Here is a 16680-nt window from a genome sequence, read left to right on the forward strand (position 1 = left end):
TGGATCTAATCTTAATTCTCTGTTTCGTTTTCAAATCTGATCGTCTAGAGCTTCGTAGGAGTTTTCTCGTGACTTGGAAACTTGATCTTGGTCCGCGCGCAACCCCCTATCATTTGGTATCAGATTTTGGGCATTTTGGGTGTTCTTGGTTGATTTCTAAACTAATCTGTTTTTTTAAACAACAAACAACAGTTTTACCCAGAAAATTTTTTGAAAAAAATTCATTCGAGTGGGTAAACGTTTTCTGATTGATCTGAAATTTTACATTCATATTTGTGGCACTGTGATTGAGTATAAAAAATATCCCCCACAAAAAAATCAGTCGAAAAGGTCAAAAAAAATTAAAAATACGAAATATAATAAAAAATTAAAAAAATATTCAGCAGGTTATGTTTGGTGCCCAAACTTTCCAAATCAAAAATTAAATATTTAAGGACATTCCAGATTTAATTTCGTGATTTTTGGAGATCGGGAACACCTCGAACGAAGTTTTCAAGTTACTCCATAGTTTTTTGGGTTTTTCGATTTCAGTAATTTTTATTGATTCTTAGCTATAGGTTTTCATTTGTTTTGCCTTTATTCTCCCTTTACACTATCTAACACCTTCTTTTTTCTTGTGTTAGTAGAATTTTAAGGTCTGCACAATTCTTCCTCGGTGCGACACAAATCAATTGTGTCTCGTCAGTTTTGGCATCCTAGTGCAAATTAGGATTCTTTGGTAGTTTCGGTTCATACACTTTCTAATTGGTTGATATAGACTCTACTAAAGAACTCACAAGACTAAATTCTACCTCATTGAGAATTTGATTTTTCTTTTTGAGTGATTAACGGTGAGGTTTGCTAACTTTCCTTTTTGAGTGTTGAGTGTTTATTTTGCAAGTTTTTGAAAATGGCTAAGGTTGGTCAAGGTGATAATGACCATAATGATGTCTATGACACATTTAAAAAATTCCAACAACAGTTAGATGAACAGGCTGTCGTACTTCGAACTTTGAGTGCTACTATAAACGAGGTACGATTGAATCAAGAGCCTCAATATCGAGATCCAATTAAAGAAGATGTGGATAACCAGCCTCCTACTCATAGGTGCGCTCCTTGACGTGTTCCTAGAACTGATTATGATTTTCATGATCGCGGACAACCCTCTTTGGCAAAACCAAAGAGCGAGTAGCAACGAGAACATCTCTTTCATACTCGCTGCCATGTATAAGGTAAGATTAGTAAAGTTATTATTGATGGTGAAAGTTGCTCGAACGTAGCCAGCACGACAATAGTGGAAAAGCTTTGCTTAACCACTACCAAGCATCCACGACCTTATCAACTACTAGGGCTGATACAAGTAACAAAGGCCCAACCCAAGCTTAAGAACGTAATGGGCTCAAATTACCACAAGGCCCAATAACAAGGTCAAACGCCAGACAAATGCGTTCCAAACTAAATGGGACCATTCAGGAATTTGTTAGCAAGGCCTTAGATGCGTACACGAAAGAAAGAGTAAATCAAGATTCACTTTCTTATTTTCAAGAAAATCAAGAAACCGAATCTTGGTCCAATTTTGCTGTTTGGAGCGATTTCAAGAATCAAGAAAATCAAGATTTCAAATCTTGGAAATCTTGGTCCCAGAAACTGAATCTTGCAGCCAAAGTGCATTGAATCTCCGTTACGAGCATCAACGAACCAATTTCGGTAGGAGATGGACTACAAGCCCAAGTTCTTGAAGGCAAGGCCCAATAAGATGATTCCAAGCCCAACCAAGAAGTCAAACCATGCTTAGTTGAAAATCAGGCCAAATTGTTAAGTGGCCCAATTTATAAAAATTTTAATTGTTTAAATATCTAAGTTTAATTTTTAGACTTTAGGATTATTATATGTAAAAATTCAGCCCAAGCAGCCCATTAAAGTGCCTTGGCCGAATTTCCCTCTTAATTTATTAATTAGGTTTTTTTTTAAGTTTTCCTAATAAGATTAGGAAATAGATAGAAGGCCTATTAATAGGCATGGCCGGCCACCCTATTGAGAACATCACAATTATATTGAAAAATTTCAGATTTGTTTCCTAATAAGAATTTCCTCTTGATTTTTCTTTAGAAGTAGTTTTAACAATCTTTTTGATTGTGGGAGCCATCTTCAGCCTTCTTCTTGCCATTGATTTTCATTGGAGGGGAGATTAGAGTCGTTTGAAGGGAGTTGTGAAATCTTTCGAGATTTCAAGGCTTCTTAGGAGTTTATCTTTATTTTCTCGCGGTTCAATTTTTTCTTTTAAATTCTGCTTGTGCCGATTTCTTATTGCGTTTCCAGCCCTCTTCAACATTAAAGAACTCGTCGGCACTCTTTCTTGGCAGCATAGATCGTTCAAATCCGTTATTTCCCATTGTTCTTGCCGATTATTCCTTCTCATTCTGGTTAAAATCGGTTTGTTGGAACTTAAATTTGGTTTGTTGTTTTGGACCTTAATTCTTTTCGGATTCGGTTTGGAAGGCTCACAAACCTTCTTGATTTCCAAAGATCTATCTTATTCCAGATTTTCCCATTTCTTGCTGCACAAATTACTTACATTCAATTTATTCTTTTGCCGAATTAACTCTTTATCTTATTGTAATTGACAGATTCGGTTGGCTTAAGGATTTCTTGGGAGCCTATCCTTGTGATCTTGTTTTCCGAATCTCTCTGAAAATAAGTGTTTTGGTTCTTGATTTGCTTTTGCCGATTTTAGGGTTTTAATTTTAGATCTGAAAAATTTTAAACCTTGATCTTTCTGTTTCGTTTCAGATCTGATCGTCTAAAGCTTACTTAGGGTTTCTCGTGGCTTGACAACTCAATTTTGGTCTGCGCGCAACCCTCTATCATTTGGTATCAGATTTTGGGCATTTTGGGTGTTCTTGGTTGATTTCTAAACTGATCTCTATTTTTTAAACTACAAACAGCCATTTTACCTAGAAAAAGTTTTTGAAAAAATTTAATTTGAGTGGGTAAACATTGTTCGATTGATTTGAAATTTTACATACATATTTTTGGCACTGTTATTGACTGTAGAAAAATATTTCCCACAAAAGATCAGTCAAAAAGGTCAAAAAATTGAAAAATATGAAATCCAATAAAAATTAAAAAAAATATTCAGTGGGTTGATTTTGGTTGCCAAACTTTACAGATCAAAAACTAAATATGTAAGGACATTCCAGATTTAATTTCATGATTTTTGGAGGTCGGTAACACCTCAAACGAAGTTGTCAAGTTACTCCACAGTTTTTCGGGTTTTTCGATTTCAACAATTTTTATTGATTCTTAGCTGTAGGTTTTCATTTGTTTGTCTTTATTCTTCCTTTATACTATCTAACACCTTCTTGTTTCTTGTGTTAGTAGGATTTTAAAGTGTGCACAATTCTTCCTCGGTGCGACACAAATCAATTGGTGTCTCGTCAGTTTTTGGCATCCTAGTGTAAATTAGGACTCTTTGTTAGTTTCGGTTCATACACTGTCTAATTGGTTGATATAGACTCTACTAAAGAACTCACAAGACTGAATTCTACCTTATTGAGAATTTGATTTTTCTTTTGGAGTGATTAACGGTGAGGTTTGCTAACTTTCCTTTTTGAGTGTTGAGTGTTTATTTTGCAAGTTTTTGAAAATGGCTAAGGTTGGTCAAGGTGATAATGACCATAATGATGTCTATGACACATTTAAAAAATTCCAACAACAGTTAGATGAACAGGCTGTCATACTTTGAACTTTGAGTGTTACTATAAATGAAGTACGATTGAATCAAAAGCCTCAATATCGAGATCCAATTAAAGAAGATGTGGATAACCAGCCTCCTACTCATGGGTGCGCTCCTTGACGTGTTCCTAGAACTGATTATGATTTTCATGATCATGGGCAACCCTCTTTGGCAAAACTGAAGTTCACAATTCCCCAATTTCGTCGTAAGAATGATCCAGAAGCTTATTGTGAATGGGAATCTAAAATTGAACTTATGTTTCGATATTATAAATGTTTAGATGATGAAAAGGTAGCATTAGCAATGCTAGAATATTCAGATTATGCATTAAGTTGGTGGACTCAACTTGGGGTAAATCGTCATCGGAATTATGAAGGTCAAATTTCGACATGGGATGAGTTGAAACAAATTATGCGTAAAAGATTTATTCCACCTCATTACTATAGAGAGATTAAAACAAAACTTAGAAGACTTGTTCAAGGTAGTAGGACGGTGGATGAATATTTTAAGGAGATGGAGATGCTCATTCAGAGAGCTAATGTGGAGGAGGATGAGGAAACAACTATGGTTCGATTTATTGATGGTTTGAACAGGTCGATAGCTAATACATTGAGGCTACAAACTTACATTGATTTGGAAGAAGCAGTTCATAAAGCCATTGAGATTTAGCAACAATTAAAGGAACAAAGGTTTGGTTCCTTCTCTACTTCACAATATTATCGAGGTAACAATTTCAATTCTAATTTTAAAATTTCAAAATCACCTTTACAACTAATAAGTCTTCTTTGAGTAATGGAAGTAAGCAATTAGATTGGAAAAAAGGGGCTCCTGTTAAAGCACAAACACCTTCTAAACAACCCAATTTAGGTGATTGAAATGGGAAGAGAACTCGTGAGATTGAATGTTTTAAGTGCAAAGGGCGTGGTCATTATAGTAGGGAATGCCCTAACATGAGATTACTTCTTTTGAAAGATAACGGTGAGTACTCTTTCGACTCTAATAAAACAGATCTAGATATGCCAAAACTTGTGGATGACAGTGACAATGGCAAAGAGTTGGTTGAACCACCAAAAGAAGGGGACTTTGCTGATTTTCAATGCCTTGTAGTTCGCCGAACCCTTAACATCCAGATGAAAGATGATGTTGATAACCAAAGGACCAATATTTTCCATTCTTGGTGTTTTATTAAAGGTAACTTATGTTCACTCATTATAGATAGTGGGAGTTGCTCGAATGTAGTGAGCAGTTATTTGGTGGATTCTTTGAAGTTGCCTTGTGTTAGGATCGTCCCGATTAAGCAACAAACAAGTAAAAATAGCAGAAGAAATTGATAAGATGAACACACAAATTTAACGTGGAAAAACCCCTCCAAAGAGGATTAAAAAACCACGGGCAAAGATAATTTTACTATAATGGAAAAAGAATGAAGAGTACAAAAGATGAAGATAAAACTAAACCCCAAAAACCTGAAAAACAAAGAACCCTCAAAACGTAAACACAAAATTCTCTGAATGTGTTATGAGTTCTAATCTAATGGGTGTGTTTTTCTAAGATTGTAAAAGAGCCTATTTATAGGCTAAATTAGAAAGTCAAATAAACTATACTAATAAATGCTAAATATATTATACTAATAAATACTAAATCTTCTAGAAATAAAATATATTTTTGTTTAACTTGACTTGCAAGCAATCTCTTAGAATTTGGGTCACACAACTCTAACACCTTGTACCAAACACCCTAAGCCATATCACCTTCAGTGGCTTAATGAATGCTTCGAAGTTAAAGTTACGAAATAGTCCTTGGTCACTTTTAAGCTCGGGAATTATGAGGATGAAGTATGGTGTGATGTGGTCCCAATGTATGCGGCACACTTGCTCCTTGAACAGCCTTGGCAATTTGATTGTGATGTTACACACCAAGGTAAGCTTAATCGATACTCCCTTGTGTTTAAAGGCCGAAAATTCACTTTTTCTCCTTTAAATCCCACTGATGTATATAAAGATCAATTGAAGATGATGAAATTTTGTGAGGGGGTAAGGGAGAAAGGACAAGTACAAAAGACACAGAGAAAATAGGCTAGTAGTGGAAAAAGTCAAAATCTAAAAAGCCCAAAGGTGAGTGAATCCACAAGTGGTAAAATGAGAGAAAAAAATTTGATGGCAACAAGCAAAGATGTGTGGAGAGCCCTACTCAATAAACAGCCTTGTATCCTTGTGAGGTTTAGGAAAAATTATTTATCTTTATCTGACATTAACAAAAATTGCCTAGTGTGTTTCAGTGTCTTTTGCAGGATTATGAGGATGTTTTTAGTGAGGCCCCTAAAGGTTTACCACCTTTACGTGGGATAGAGCATCAAATTGACTTAGTACCCGGAGCTTCCATACCAAATCGGCCAGCCTATAGATGCAATCCCGAGGAGACAAAGGAATTGCAAAGGCAAGTTGAGGAATTACTAGACAAAGGGTACATTGATGAGAGCCGAAGCCCTTGTGCCATTCCTGTCGTATTGGTACCAAAGAAAGATGGTACATATCGAATGTGTGTTGATTGCCACCCAATCAACAAAATAACGGTAAAGTATCGACATCCAATTCCTAGACTTGATGATATAATTGATGAATTACATGGCTCAATCATATTTACTAAAATTGATTTAAAAAGTGGTTATCATCAAATTCGAATGAGGGAAGGGAATGAATGAAAAACTGCCTTTAAAAAAAAATTTGGATTGTATAAATGGTTAGTTATGCCTTTCGGCCTTACTAATGCACCTAGTACATTTATGAGATTAATGAATCACGTTTTAAGGCTTCACTTGGGTAAATTTGTAGTAGTTTACTTTGATGATATTTTAATTTACTCCAAGACATTAGATGATGATGTTTTCCATGTTAGAACCGTTTTGGATATTCTGAGAGCTGAAAAATAATTTGCCAACCTTGAAAAATGCACATTCTGTTGTGATAAGCTGATATTTTTAGGTTTCATAGTTAGTGCTCAAGGAATTCATGTTGATGGGGACAAAGTTAAGGAAATTAAGGAGTGGTCGACTCCTAAATCGGTAACTGAGGTGAGATCTTTCCATGGTTTAGCTAGTTTTTATAGACAATTTGTGAAAGATTTCTCTACTATTGCTGCCCCATTAACAGAGGTTATAAAGAAATCAGTGGGTTTCAAATGGGGTGAAACCCAAGAAAAGGCTTTTCAGACCCTAAAAGCTAAGTTATGTTCTACTCCTCTTCTTAAATTACCTGATTTTAATAATACTTTTGAACTTGAGTGTGATGCTTCAGGAATTGGCATTGGCACCGTTTTATGCAAGATAAGCAACCAATTGCTTATTTTAGTGAAAAATTGAATGGTGCACACTTAAACTACTCAACTTATGACAAAGAACTATTGGCATTGGTTCGTGCACTTTAAGTATGGCAACATTATTTGCTGCCTAATGAGTTTGTCATACATACAAACCATGAATCCCTTAAGTGGTTAAAGGGATAAGGTAAGTTGAGTAAACGGCATGCCCGATGGGTAGAATTCTTTGAAACATTCCCTTATGTGATAAGATATAAAACAGGTGAAGATAATGTAGTTGCCGATGCTTTGTCTAGACAACATGCCTTAATAACTACATTGAATGCTAAAGTCTTAGGGTTTGAACATATTAAGGAGTTATATGATGATGATGCTGATTTCAGCCATATCTATAAGAATTGTGGACATACTACTTTTGAAAAGTTTTATCTTGTAGATGACTTTGTTTTTCGTATAAACAGGTTGTGCATACCAAAGTGTTCCATGAGAGACTTATTGATTCATGAGGCCCATAGTGGTGGTTTAATGGGACATTTTGGAGTGGCCAAAACACTAGACATCTTGAAAGAACACTTCCATTGGCCACATATGAAGAAGGATGTCGAAAAGGTATGTTCCAAATGCATTACATGTAAACAAGCAAAATCTAAGGTAATGCCTCATGGCCTTTACACTCCTTTACTGATTCTTACTTCACCTTGGGTAGATTTATCCATGGATTTTATTCTAGGTTTGCCTCGAACTAAGAAAGGAAGAGATAGTATATTTGTTGTTGTTGACAGGTTTTCAAAGATGGCACATTTTATTCCTTGTCACAAAATAGATGATGCTACACATTTGGCAGACTTATTTTTTAAATAAGTGGTAAGACTTCATGGCATCCCTAAAACAATTGTTTCTGACAAAGATGTCAAATTTCTTAGCCACTTTTGGAAGGTATTATGGGGTAAGCTTGGTACGAAATTACTTTATTCCACTACATGTCACCCCCAAACTGATGGCCAAACTGAAGTAGTTAATCGAATCTTAGGAACCTTGTTACGATCTGTTGTGGGAAAGAACATTAGAAATTGGGAAGAATGCCTACCATTTGTTGAATTTGCATATAATAGATCTATTCATTCTACAACTAGTTATTCTCCATTTGAACTTGTTTATGGTTTTAACCCACTAACAGTACTTGATCTTGCGCCATTACCACTTGAACATATTGTTAATTTAGATGGCGAATAGAAAGCTGAGTTGGTGAAATCCTTACATGAGAAGGCTAGGCAACAAATAGCCAAAACAAATGATGCCAACACCAACAAAGTAAACAAGGGGCGCAAATGGGTTATCCTAGAACCCGGATATTGGGTTTGGGTCCATATGAGGGAAGAACGATTTCCTACAAAAAGAAAGACCAAGTTGGACCCAAGGGGCGATGGGCCTTTCCAAGTACTCGAGCGGATCAATGACAATGCCTATAAAATTGATCTACCTGGTGAGTACAATGTAAGTTCTACTTTTAATGTGGCTGACTTGTCCACATTTGATTTTTCAGATTTGAGGACGAATCTTTTTAAGGAAGGGGGAATAATACGAGTCACAAAGGCCCAACCTAAGCTCAAGAACGTGATGGGCTCAAATTACCACAAGGACAAATAACGAGGTCAAATGCCAGACAAATGCGTTCCAAACTAAATGGGACCATTCAGGAATTTGTTAGCAAGGCCTTAGATGCGTACACGAAAGAAAGAGTAAATCAAGATTCACTTTCTTATTTTCAAGAAAATCAAGAAATCGAATCTTGGTCCAATTTTGCTGTTTGGAGCGATTTCAAGTATCAAGAAAATCAAGATTTCAAATCTTGGAAATCTTGGTCCAAGAAACTGAATCTTGCAGCCAAAGCGCATTGAATCTCTATTACGAGCATCAACGAACCAATTTCGGTAGGAGATGGACTACAAGCCCAAGTTCTTGTAGGCAAGGCCCAATAAGATGATTCCAAGCCCAACCAAGAAGTCAAACCATGCTTAATTGAAAATCTGGCCAAATTGTTAAGTGGCCCAATTTGTAAAAATTTTAATTGTTTAAATATCTAAGTTTGATTTTTAGACTTTAGGATTATTATATGTAAAAATTCAGCCCAAGCAGCCCATTAAAATGCCTTGGCCGAATTTCCCTCTTAATTTATTAAGTAGGTTTTTTTTAAGTTTTCCTAATGAGATTAGGAAATAGATAGAAGGCCTATTAATAGGCATGGCCGACCACCCTATTGAGAACATCACAATTGTATTAAAAAATTTTAGATTTGTTTTGAGTGAAAATTCTCTTTGAGTTCTTCAATAATTTTCTCCTGAGTTTTCTTTAGAAGTAGTTTTAACAATCTTTTTTATTGCGGGAGCTATCTTCAGCCTTCTTCTTGCCATTGATTTTCATTGGAGGGGAAATTAGAGTCGTTCGAAGGGAGTTGTGAAATCTTTCAGGATTTCAAGTCTTCTTAGGACTTTTTCTTTATTTTCTCGCTGTTCAATTTTTTTGTTTAAAATTCTGCTTGTGCCGATATCTTATCTTGACTTATTTAATCTTCTTGTTGCTTTTCTAGCCCTCTTCAACATTAAAGAACTCGTCGACACTCTTTCTTGGCAGCATAGATCGATCACATCCGTCGTTTCCCATTATTCTTGCCGATTATTCCTTCTCATTCTGGTTAAAATTGATTTGCTGGAACTTAAATTTGGTTTGCTATTTTGGACCTTAATTCTTTTCAGATTCGGTTTGGAAGGCTCACAAACCTTCTTGATTGCCAACGATCCATCTTATTCTAGATTTTCCCATTTCTTGCTACACAAATTACTTACATTCAATTTATTCTTTTGCTGAATTAACTCTTTATCTTATTGTAATTGACATATTCGACTGGATTAAGGATTTCTTAGGAGCCTATTCTCGTGATCTTTTTCGAATCTCCCTGAAAATAAGTGTTTTAGTTCTTGATTTGCTCTTGCCGATTTTAGGGTTTTAATTTTAGCTCTGAAAAATTTTAAACCTTGATCTTTCTGTTTCATTTCAGATTTGATCTTCTAAAGCTTACTTAGGAGTTTCTCGTGGCTTGACAACTCAATTTTGGTCCGCGCGCAACCCTCTATCAAGGGCTTAGCAATGAAGGCCAATTTAAGGTCACTCAACAAGTGCGCATCGCCTTTTCTATCGGCAAGTATCAAGACGAAGTCGTGTGCGACGTAATGCCTATTCAAGCCTGCCATTTGCTGCTAGGAGAACCATGGCAAAGGGATCGAAAGGTCACCCACGATGGCCGTACCAATAGGTATTCTTTCAAGCATCAAGGAAGGAAAGTCACCTTAGTGCCGATCACTCCGGAACAAGTCCATGAGGACCAAATCAAACTGAAAAATTCTGTTGTTAAAACAGGTAAGGAAAAAGAAAAAGGAGAAGAGAAAAATAAAAGTGAAAAAGAAGAAAATGAAAATGAAAAAGGCGAAAAGGTAAGCGAGGGAGAAATAAAAGAAAATGTGAATGAAGTAAGTGAAAAAGAGAGAGAGCTTAAACAAGGAATGGGTGAAGAAGAAGAGAGTGCTCAAACACAAGGGAGGAATATTTTTGCTAACCCCCATTCGAAATCGCCTTGTGATTTCTCTTTGTTTTAGGTTTGCAAGATCCCACCCATGGACAGGTTCCAGCTTCATTACCCTTCTACCGAGAGACATTTTCAATTGATTGAACAAGGTAAAAATGATCCTCATTTTCCCACCTCTAATGGTAAGCAAGGTGAAGTTTCTCTATTCTCTAAACAACTTCATTCAACTCGTATTGATGACTTTGCTCATGACTTGAATTTTGAAAAGGTACTATATGTTATTTTCGATAATTGCCATTCTTGGATTGATGACATTTTAATTTACTCAACAACATTAAATGATCATGTTTTCCATGTTAGAACGGTTTTAGACATTCAAAGAGCTGAAAAATTATTTTCCAACCTTGATAAATGCACATTTTGTTGTGATAAGCTAATATTTTAAGGTTTCATAATTAGTTCTCAAGGTATTCATGTCGATGAGGACAAAGTTAAGGCAATCAAAGAGTGGCCAACTCCTAAATCGATAACTGAGGTGAGATCTTTCCATGGTTCAGCTAGTTTTTATAGACGATTTGTAAAAGATTTCTTCACTATTCCTGAGTTGGTGAAATCCTTACACGAGAAGGCTAGGCAGCGAATAGCCAAAACAGATGACATCAACACCATCAAAGCAAACAAGAGGCACAAACGGGTTGTCTTTGAACCTGAAGATTGGGTTTGGGTCCATATGAGGAAAGAACGATTTCCTACAAAAAGAAAGACCAAGTTGGACCCAAGGGGCGATGGGCCTTTCCAAGTACTCGAGCGAATCAACAACACTGCCTATAAAATTGATCTACCTGGTGAGTACAATGTAAGTTCTACTTTTAATGAGGCTGACTTTTCCCCATTTGATTTTTTCGATTCGAGGACGAATCTTTTTGAGGAAGGGGGAATGATACGAGTCACAAAGGCCCAACCCAAGCTCATGAACGTGATGGGCTCAAATTACCACAAGGCCCAATAACGAGGTCAAACGCCAGACAAATGCGTTACAAACTAAATGGGACCATTCAGGAATTTGTTAGCAAGGCCTTAGATGCGTACACGAAAGAAAGAGAAAATCAAGATTCACTTTCTTGTTTTCAAGAAAATCAAGAAACCGAATCTTGGCCCAATATTGTTGTTTGGAGCGATTTCAAGAATCAAGAAAATCAAGATTTCAAATCTTGGAAATCTTGGTCCAAGAAACTGAATCTTGCAGCCAAAGCACATTGAATCTCTATTACGAGCATCAACGAACCAATTTCGGTAGGAGATGGACTACAAGCCCAAGTTCTTGTAGGCAAGGCCCAATAAGATGATTCCAAGCCCAACCAAGAAGTCAAACCATACTTAGTTGAAAATCAGGCCAAATTGTTAAAGTGGCCCAATTTGTAAAAAAATTAATTTTTTAAATATCTAAGTTTAATTTTTAGACTTTAGAATTATTATATGTAAAAATTTGGCCCAAGAAGCCCATTAAAATGCCTTGGCCGAATTTCCCTCTTAATTTATTAATTAGGTCTGTTTTAAGTTTTCCTAATGAGATTACGAAATAGATAGAAGGCTTATTAATAGGCATGGCCGGCCACCTTATAGAATAGATTATAATTACATTAAATTTTTAGCTTTGTTTTTGAGTGAAAATTCTGTTTGAGTTCTCCAAGAATTTTCTCTTGAGTTTTCTTTATAAGTAGTTTTAACAATCTTTTTTTATTGTGGCAACCATCTTCAGCCTTCTTCTTGCCATTGATCTTCATTGAAGGGGAGATTAGAGCCGTTTGAAGGGAGTTGTGGAATCTTTCGGGATTTCAAGGCTTCTTAGGACTTTATCTTTATTTTCTTGCTGTTCAATCTATTTTTAATTTCTGTTTTGTGCCGATTTCATGTCCTAACTTCTTTTCTTGTTGTGTTTCCAGCCTTCTTCAACGTTAAAGAAACTGATCGGCACCCTTCTTGGTAGTAAGAATCGAGCATCAATTCATCTTTTCCATTGATCTTACAGATTATTCCTTCCAATTTTGATTAAATTCGATTTGCTGGGATTTGGAGTTCGATTTGCTATTTTGGGAAAATTCACTTGCTGATACATATTGGGAAAATTCACAATGTTCTTGAGTATCAATAATTGTTTTTGATTCATAATTCTTTATTTCTCTTGTCGTCCCAAACCTTAGGACTCTATTTAATCTAATTTTCTTTGTGACCTGATTTTAATTTGTTCTTAGTGCTAATAGGTTCAGCTATTTGGGGTTTCTCTCTAAACTCAAATTCGGGTTCTTGGCTTCCAAGAATTGTCATCTCTTGGGGCATTTTAATGCTTGCTACCCATTAATTGAATTGGGGATTTTTGTTTTTAGATCTGATTGGATCTAATCTTAATTATTTGTTTCGTTTTTAGATCTGATCGTCTAGAGCTTCGTAGGAGTTTTCTCATGACTTGGCAACTCGATCTTGGTCCGCGCGCAACCCCCGATCACAAGATTTCTAAGATTTGAAATCTTGATTTTCTTGAATCTTGAAATCACCCAAAATAGCAAAATTGGACCAAGATTCGGTTTCTTGATTTTCTTGAAAACAAGAAAGTGAATCTTGATTTTCTTTTTCCTTTGGATACACTGATACGAGCTCGTTTCGGATGTAAAGACGAGTCGTAATCTTTCCCGATCGAAATTAGGTAGTGTCGGAATTGAATCAAATTCAAGTCTTGGTGTTTGAAGTTGGATGGCTTTAGGAACAAAGGAGTTTGATGGGTTGTTGTTTGCTGGGTAATTCGATGAAACAAGATCGAACCCTTATTATCAAATAAGGACCCGGGCTTAAGGTTTCAAAGAAAGAAATGGAAATAGGATAAAAACCGAGACCCTCTATTTAGCAAAATAGGAACCTACGGTATGAAGAACGCCACACCAATGGGTGATAAGTTCGAACAAAGTCAGATTGACGCCACTCGTTGAAGATAAGTCAATTTGAGCTTTGGAGAATAAAGAGAGTGAATTTCTCACTAAAATTATATTTCATTCAGAAATTTGGCAAAAAGTCCTTTTACAAGAAATTCAACAACTATTTATAGCCTTTCTACTAGTAGCCGAATGGACAAATTCAAGACTTAGTTTCTAAGTAAACAATGAACTAAAATTCAGCATGAATGCAAAATTATTAGCCCATGTAGATTCGGCTGAATGAGAGCTCCAATGGTCATCTTCTAGATGGGAAAATGCACCTTGAACATCTTGGATGTGCATGAATAGGCTAGGTTCGATCAATGATCATAATGGGGTCATTCATGAAGCAACTATTGCTGAAAAATTACCATCATTAATTAGCAACTTGAACAGTCATTTGGAAGTGTGAATGGACGGTTTTGAATGACCATAAGGTGTGAACATCATGAACCGAATAGCCACAATGTACCCAGCAATGTGAAGGAAATAAATGGCAGCTTTGGAGAATGGAAAATCATCTCTTTTGGCCGAATGGTCACTTAGAGAACTTCAACAATCAGCACACCATCTTTAATATAGTCCATGCATGTATCATTTGGTGCATTGAACCCAACATGCATGCATCTTCACATCCATTGAATCTTCATGCATGAATCTGCCCAATGAATCTTCAAATTCGGCTGTACCTAAAAACACACATGAACTTAATTAATTTCAATCAAATTAAGCTGAACTAAGTAAATACATAATGTGAACATCCTAATTTAACATTGAAACAACTTAAATATTAATAAAGCATGACACAAATTCGGTTGAACAGATTTAAGACATGTAATAATTTAGACAAACTAAATGAAATCAAGACATCTTTAATGTAACTAAATTAAGACATATTAAACACTTATATTAAATAAAAACATATTAATAAGCTGTAATAAGACTTAATTAAATGCTTATTTAAATGGTTTAAAATCCAGCAGCAATTTAATTAGCTAGAACGAATTTCAACTTCAAAGAAGTTGAAAATATTCAGCTCGTCTTTAAGCTCTTTGCTTTCATTTTCCTCAATCCGTTCCACCAATGCTAAAATAGCAACTTTAAATCGTTTAGCTCTAGCTCGCGTTATTGGACCAATGGGCAGCTTAATAGCTTCTTGTTCGTTCTCCATTTGGTTCGTAGGCAAGCTCACATCATTCCCCTCCTCTTCAGAACGATTTGTCCTCAAATCGGAATCTGCATCAAACGGAGACAAATCAGAAACGTTGAAAGTCGCGCTAACATTATATTCACCAGGCAAGTCCAATTTATAAGAATTGTCATTAATTCGTTCAAGGACTTGAAACGGTCCATCCCCTCTCGGAAGTAGTTTAGATCGTCGTTGCATAGGAAATCTTTCCTTGCGCATATGCAACCACACCCAATCTCCCGGCTCAAACACAACTCGTTTACGACCTTTGTTAGCATGTTGTTCATAGTTCTTGGTCCTTGCCTCAATGTTTTCTCGAACTCGTTGGTGCAATTGCTTGACGAAATCAGCTTTACGCTTTCCATCTACATGCACAAATTGGTTAGAAGGCAATGGCATTAAATCAAATGGTGTTAACGGATTGAAACCATAAACGATTTCAAAAGGAGAAAATTTGGTAGCTGAGTGAATAGCTCGATTATACGCAAACTCCACATGTGGTAAACATTCTTCCCAAGCCTTCAAATTTTTCCGGATGATAGCTCGAAGCAATGTAGACAAAATCCGATTGACCACTTCGGTTTGGCCGTCCGTTTGCGAATGGCAAGTGGTTGAAAACAGCAACTTCGTTCCAAGGCGCCCCCATAGTGTCCTCCAAAAATGGCTAAGAAACTTCGCGTCTCGGTCGGACACAATCGTCCTAGGCATGCCATGCAACCTGACCACTTCTTTGAAAAATAAATTAGCAATATTCACGGCATCATCAGTTTATGACATGCTATAAAATGAGCCATTTTTGAGAACCTATCTACAACCACAAATATTGAATCTCGGCCATTTTTACTCCTCGGTAAACCTAGCACAAAATCCATTGAGATATCAGACCAAGGGGTTTCGGGAATAGGCAATGGCTTATACAAACCATGGGGCTTAATTCGTGACTTAGCCCGTTTGCATGCAATGCATCGATTACAAAACCGTTCGACATCTCGTCGCATCTTAGGCCAAAAGAAATGTTCGTTGAGCATGGCTAACGTCTTTGCAACTCCGAAGTGCCCCATTAATCCTCCACTATGAGATTCTTCGATCAACACTTCTCGTACGGAACCTTGGGGTATACAAAGCTTTCCTTCTCGGAACAAGTACCCATCATGTCGATAGTACTTCTCGTAAGCTCCCTTTGCGCATAACCTAAAGAATTCACTAAAGTCAGCATCGTTGACATATAAATCTTTAAGAAATACAAACCCCATTAACTTAGCATCCAAAATATTTAACAACGCATACCTTCGAGATAGTGCATCAGCCACTACGTTTTCCTTACCTTTTTTATATTAATAACATATGGAAAAGATTCGAGAAATTCTACCCACTTAGCATGCCGCTTATTCAACTTGTGTTGACCCTTTAAGTACTTCAAGGATTCGTGATCGGTATGTATGACGAATTCTTTGGGCCAAAGATAGTGTTGCCACGTCTCTAAGGCTCGAATCAACGAATAGAGCTCCTTGTCATAAGTCGGATAGTTTAAGACGGCACCATTGAGTTTCTCGCTAAAATAGGCAATAGGCCGTCCATCTTGCATCAACACGGCTCCAATGCCTAAACCTGAGGCATCACATTCTAACTCGAAGGTTTTATCAAAATTAGGCAAAGCTAATAACGGTGCATGAGTTAGACAATCTTTAATTTTCAAAAAGGATTTTTCTTGTTCCTCTCCCCAAACGAAGTTGGAATTCTTACGAATAACTCCAGTCAAGGGTGCGGCTAAGGTGCTGAAGTTTGGCACGAATCGACGGTAAAAACTTGCTAATCCATGGAAACTTCGGACTTGGGAGACATTCGTCGGACGGGGCCATTCTTGGATCGCCTTGACCTTCTCTTGATCGACTTCAAGGCCCTCCGAACTAACAAG

Source organism: Gossypium hirsutum, chromosome D09 (genome assembly GCF_007990345.1).
Source record: "Gossypium hirsutum isolate 1008001.06 chromosome D09, Gossypium_hirsutum_v2.1, whole genome shotgun sequence".
NCBI classification, from domain to species: Eukaryota; Viridiplantae; Streptophyta; class Magnoliopsida; order Malvales; family Malvaceae; genus Gossypium; species Gossypium hirsutum.